Raw genomic sequence first — 6872 nt, forward strand, 5'->3', positions numbered from 1 at the left:
AGCTGCGCATTACCACCTACCGCAAGGTGTAACCGAATCAAACGTGTCCTATACGCTCTCCGAACCTGTCGAGACCGCCGAGTACGCAATACCCGACGTAGAACAGAGCAGTGACAGCCCTTACGTAGTCGAATTGCCGCCATTAGCCACTGCCTGTTGCATGTACGCTTTGCGCTGCGTTGCGCGTAGTCGGTCACATCACTGAACGGCGCCGTTTATTGGGTCTCTTCGCTCTTCTCAGTAGGCTTCGAATGCTAGAAGGTTGGTGCGCTCCGGGAAGCGCTCCTCGCTCAGTTCGCGCGTTGTCTCTGAACGTGGTGGTTGCGTTATGCGCTCATCAGTTTCCTCGTGAAAGAGAGGGAGAGAGAGTAAACTTTATTGGCAAAAGGCAAAAAGAGAAAAGAGAAGGAAAATGTGGGTGGCGCCCCTAGTCCTAGGCGCCACTGACTTGAGAGGCTCGCTGGGCTTGGTCCAGGAGAGCCGGCTGACTGTCTTGTTCCTCGTCCGCAAGCCATGCCTCCCACTGCCTTAGAAAGTGTTTTTATTTGTAAATTTGTGTGTGTTCGCTTCTGGAGGTCTTCTGGCGCACATGAGTGTGATGTGAGCCAATGTAGGCTTTTCGCCACACCACGGACGTTTGTCTGCGTACTCTTCGCCATGTATTTGTGAACGATGGTCAGCTCCAGGTGACCGTTTCGTGAGCTCTGCTTGCTCTTGCATATAGGATTTTCAGGGATCATGCAAGAAATCTAGCTAATAAGGAGAAAACGCATCTTGCTGACCATTGTAGTAGCTGTTCCACTTGTGAACCACTTTTCCATAGCGTGAAAATCTATAGACAAGAGCAAGCACAAAAGCGCTCGTGAAACGTTAGACGCTTCATTTATCAGAAAAGCAGGTCAATTAAGAGTGTGCAAGCGATACATCCTTTGCACTGTACCATGCAGAAATGAAATTCTTTTCGCGCCTGGTATAATCACTTCCTTTTTTGATGGTTTCCATATACGTTTTAAGGGTGCGCCTGCGCAGCTTGTGGACATACATGTGTGTCTGGCTTCAATAAATCTGTTGTTAGCGCCTGTGTTCGTCTTCCTCTCGGCTCTGCCGTCCCGTTGCGCTGCATTTCAAGATGGTTTTTATGTCAAAATACCAACTAGCCCAACATTCAACTTTTTAAAGCAGCTCGAGAGTAAGTTAAGGAACACACAAAGAGCGATGGAACGAAATATGTTAGGCCTGTGTAACGTTAAGAGACAGGAAGAGAGCGGTGTGGATCAGAGAGAAAACGGGCGATAGCCGATATTCTAGTTGGCATGAAGATGAAAAAATGGAATTGGGCAGGCCATGTAATGCGTAGGATGGATAACCGGTGGAAACTGCTGAAGAAATCAGCCGGTCGGAAGTTCAGAACGGCCGGCCGACACCGAACGTCTCCTGGCAAGCTAGTTGCGCGGTGGTTTGGCTGAGTTCTTGGTGGATTTCACCTACTTATCTTAATCATCTTTTTTTACAGTACTTATCTAGTGTTTGAAGCAGCGCTGATGTCTAAAAACTCTCCTGGGCAAGGGCCCAGCCCTTGGTCAGCCTCCCTTTCTTCTGATGATTTGCCTTTGGAATCTGTCTTCCGTAGCGGTGTTAGCAGCATCCCTGTCGTGCTGGTGCCCTCTAACGGTGGATTCATCCGACTGAACAACCCACAGGCTGTCCAGGCCGAGCCCCAAGCCATGACCTGTCACTTCCAAATGATAAACGATGTCGGACAATTTGGAAGAGGTGGGATAGTTTGTAGGTCATCAGATCCAACCTGCGTCGCAGACCTCCTAAAGTGCAAGATTTTCGCATCTGTCCCGGTGAGTGCGTTTATTCCTCCCTATCTAGCATGCACTAAAGGCATTGTCCGGTGCGTAGATTCTCGATTGAGCCCAACTGAGACTCTGGAGAAACTGTCTGATGTTGGTGTTATAGCCGTATACCGATGTAACCGACTCGTGAACGGGGAAAAAGTTGCCGCTGAATCTGTTATTGCTACGTGTGCTGGCATGTCTTGCCCATCTGAACTAAAAGTGCGGCCACTTATTTTTCGAGTGGAACCTCTCGCTTCCCGTCCACTTTAGTGTCGGAACTGTTGGGGGTTTGGCCATAGTGCAGGAGGCTGCAAATCAAATGCACGCTGTCGCGTCTGTGGTGAGAATCATTCCCCTAATGAGTGCACAGCTGAAACCGAAACGTGCTGCTTGTGTGAAGGAAACCATGCGGCTGACTATGGAAACTTCTCGGCAAAAGCTAATGAAATACAGGTACTCGAGATAATTGACAGGCGACGATGTTCGCTGCAGGAGGCTATTGCAGTCGTCAAGGAAATAAAGAGCCTTTGGATGCGCTGGCGTCACGTCGAGGCAATCGACTTTAAATGAGGACAACTTGTCGAAACTCATTGAGTCAGCAGTAGAAAAAGCAATGACAAAGGCTATGCAACATGTTGTCAAAACTGTTATAGAATGCATTTCCCAAGTATTTACTGCTCAGATGACCAGCTGTTGCAAACAGCCGCAACACCAATCACCAAATCGTTTGCTTGTGCTGCAGAACAGGTAGGCAGTTCAGTCCTAGCGCTGAATACCAGATCGGACCCAACGTTTGTTGGATCCGATCCTTGTTCGTCGCGTCAGTCAGACTTACAGGATCACATGGAAACAGGTCATGATACCAGGCCAGAAAATCGAACTGGTTCTCCAGTAACAGCGTCTTGTCCATATAGCAAAAACAAAAAGGGTAATCCTATTTCTTAGTCTGGCATCCAGGAAAGTACATGGCAACGGTAGTCGCTGAAGTAATTAGAACAATTAGATCATCATCATAGCTTTTTAAAAGTGCTACAGTGGAACTGTCGTTCCTTGATTTCTGCTTCAACAGACACAAATTGCTTGACAACACATCTTAACCCTGACGTCATAATCTTACAAGAAACCTGGCTTACTCCTGAGAAAAATTTTAATTTTAAAGATTTTCTATCTTTTCGATTAGATCGCCTTTCACTAGGAGGTGGTTTAATGATTCTGTTGTCATCTAAATTCTGTCATAAGGCGAAAATAGCTTTCAAGTTAATGTCTGCGGAATGGGAAATTTTGGCAGTGCCCCTTAGCATACGAGGCTACCGTACTTTTTCGATTATAAATGCTTATTTTCCTACGGGCGTATACAGTACATACCAATTGGATAGTGCGCTTGCTAGCTGCAAAAATGAAGTCATCCTTACTGGTGACTTCAACTTGCATCACGTATCATGGTGTTACAGAACAGATGAATGTGGGCAGAGTCGACCCACATTTCTCCGTGGGAAATCTCGCTCATTGTTAGATGTGACGTTTTCTAGCACAAGCATTGCCGGGACATCTGGGACTATAATTGATTTCTTTACAAACAGTGATCATCTCCCGGTATACTTTGAAATTGCATGCCCATTAACATCAGTTGGACGACAAGGCGGAATATTTGTTAATTGCAAAACATTTAAAGACTGCTTGCACTCTTCCATTGCGTCATTAACTAATACTAATGACGAATAAATTGGCTTGAAAATTTGTTCATCGTTACAGATGTCCTGAAAAAAGTCTGAATTCGTAATTCAGACAGCTAAGCGTACATCATCTAGTCCCTGGTGGAACAATGAGTACACACGAGTTTGTCGCAGAGGAAAAGCTGCTTGGAAAAAACTTCTACATAATCAGAGCCCACAAAATTGGAAAGATTATCAATTTATTTCGGAAACCTTCAAGAGTACTCTTAAAGATGCAAAATATGAGTACGATAAAAACATTTTCATTTCTATGTAAATCCAAAAACAAACGTGCTTTATTTTATTTCCTTCGTTCTAGAAACGACCACTGAGCGTTAATGTAGATTCAGTCGTCTATACCGCATAGGAAATGCAGGAGTCCTTCGACCAATTGGCTAAAGGATTGGAGAGCCCATTCACAACGCGCCTTCAAACTTCTGTTTTTATTCCTACATTCCCGGACTACAAAGAGATATCCCATTCTGAAGTAGCACAGGTCATGTTATGGTTACCAACTACAGCGCCTGGCCCGGACGGAATAACAAATGCAATGTTAAAGATTTTCTTCCAAGAAGCCCCGCGTGAGCTTCTGAAGTTGCTAAACTTCTCTATTAGTAATGCATGGATTCCGCATGAATGGAAGATCATCAAAATTATTCCGTTACTTAAAAAGCAAGGGGCAGGGTATACTGTCGACACTATCATTCCAATTTCGTTGACATCAAACACAGCGAAACTTATTAAAAGAGTTTTTCACGGGCATATAATAAAGTTTATTGACGAAAATCAATTGCTGCGTCCCTGTCAAATTGGATTTAGATCTGGCTATTCAATATGGGACGCGTATATAGACCTTGAAAGTCGCAATAATATCGCCAGACAGAAAAAAAAACAATATCCGGCTTTAGTAACCTTAGATATATGTAAAACCTATGACAGCATTGAACATAGAATTTTCACAGATCGGTTACAGGGCCATGGCTTTCCAGGATATATTGTAGCATGGGTGCAAGAATTTTTAAGACAGGGAATTCTTTTGTTTTCGAAGCGGCTATTCCTCTAGTAAACATAAGCTAACAAGAGGTGTACCTCAGGGATGGGTACTTTCACCAATATTATTTAATATTTTACTGAGCGGAATATCCGGTCACCCAGGCGTCAGTACCTACGTTTATGCTGACGACATTGCCTTGTTTCGTATGGTAGTGACATTTTGCAGTTGTATCTAAGGAAACTGGAAGGCTGGCTGGATAGCTTACACTTAAAACTGAATGCTAATAAGTGTGCTATCCTTGTTTTTCCCGTTTAAGACCCAGTGTACATATCGCTTAACTATAATCTCGAAGATATCCTACAAGTCACTCAAGTACCTTGGAGTTATTTATGACGGAAATCTTAACTGGTAGCCGTATATTGAATACCTTGCGACAACAGGAGCTCGTACAATCGGCATTTTGCGAAAGTTGAGCAATCGAAGAACAGGTATGCGAAGACAATCCCTTTTGATGGTATATAAGATGTGCGTTCGTCTGGTTTTAGATAGTGGCTGGGTTTTATTCTCAGGTGTTCCGTCATACAAGCTTCGACCGCTAGTTTTATTAGAGCGAGAGCCGCTACATCTGTGCTTAGGCCTTCCAAATTACGTTGCAAATGCCGTATTGCCACGTGCGTTAATTCGACTTCCAGTGACGCAAACGAGTAGAGCGGCGTTCCTGCTGTCGCGAGCGGCGTCGCTTGACGCGTTTCGATCTTGGACTCAAGAGGGTATAAATACGAGTCCACCGCTTGTGCTGCCAGAGTCCGACGAATGCTGTAGGCGCGCTTGCTGTTTTCGCTGTTGCCGAGTTCGCTTGCTTTAGGGGTACAAGTTCTCCCAATAAATTCTATGTTAAGTTTACCGTCTACGCAGTGTTACTTTCTGTCTGCCTGCGTGCCAGGCAGCTCACCGTCACCTACGTGACATTTGGTGGACGTGCAGGGTATGTTTCGGACACCCCCACAGAGCCGTGACACCAGCCCAAGTGCTTCTCGAGCCGACCACACGGAAGACACCTCCAGAGAAGAGAAGAAAGAAGAAATCCGGTGCAGCCGCTGACTACAAGGACTGCCAGCTGAGTTGGGACCACTACCTGCCACTGGTCGCCATGTGAACCACCGCTCGACGTCACCAATGCAAGCTGCCACCACACCTGCGCTGTTCGTCATCCAGCAGCCGCGAGTACCTCCGCTTTTTAGCGGCTCGACTTGCGAGGATGTACAAGATTGGCTGGAGCGTTACGAACGAGCTGCAACCTTCAACAAGTGGTCTGACGCAGACAAACTTCGGAACGTCTTCTTCTCTCTCGAAGACTCTGCTAGAACCTGGTACGAGAACCAGGAGCTGTCCTTGACAACCTGGGAGGCTTTCAAGAAGCACTTATCTGCAACTTTCGCAAGTATTCTGAGCAAAGAACGAGCTGAGGCCTTACTGCAAACTCGCCAGCAGCATCCAAACGAGTCCGTAACCGTCTTTGCGGAAGAAATGCAAAGGCTCTTCCGCCACGCGGATGCCAACATGACTGAAGACAACAAGCTTCAGTACCTTATGAGGGCCGTCAAGGAGAAATTTTTCGCCGCACTCATTCGGAACCCACCGAGGACCGTCGCCGAATGGATTAGGGTAGCGGCCACTATTGAGAAGACGCTCGAGCTTCGCGCAAAGCAGTACGATCGCAACTTACGCGCTACTCCGTCAGACTGCGACGACTCCCGAAATGCCTCCGCGGTGACTCTTCGAGATACCATCCGCGCCATCGTACGCGATGAGCTGCGCAAGTTGCTACCGTGTGCGCAACCACAAATATCCTCGCTCGCAGACGTCGTAAAAGACGAGGTACAGGAAGCGCTGGGAACACTCGATCCCGCCGAAACAGCACCGACCCTATCGCCACCTTGCCAGGAGCTACGCGTTTCAACTTACGTCGCCGCTCTGCAAAGCCAAGCACGGCCAACCAGTTGGCGACGGGAAACCTACACGCCTTCTCGACGGACACCAGCCTACCCGCCGTCGCCGCGCCCGCAGCAGGCCGTCCGCTCAAACACGTTCCGGCAAACCACCACGAGGGAGACTGACATCTGGAGGACCCCTCGTGGTGGATTGGATTGACGACCGTTTGTTTTCACTGTGGTGAAGCCGGCCACCTTCTAAGAGAGTGCCCCTATACCGTCAGATGGGCCTCCGCGGGTACAACATCGACGCCCCACGACCCCTCCCTGGCCAGTAGCCTCGAGAAATTGAGGCCTATCTTCGAGCGACCGAAGATGCCACCCCACGTCG

Source organism: Dermacentor silvarum, chromosome 8 (assembly GCF_013339745.2).
Source record: "Dermacentor silvarum isolate Dsil-2018 chromosome 8, BIME_Dsil_1.4, whole genome shotgun sequence".
Lineage (NCBI taxonomy): Eukaryota > Metazoa > Arthropoda > Arachnida > Ixodida > Ixodidae > Dermacentor > Dermacentor silvarum.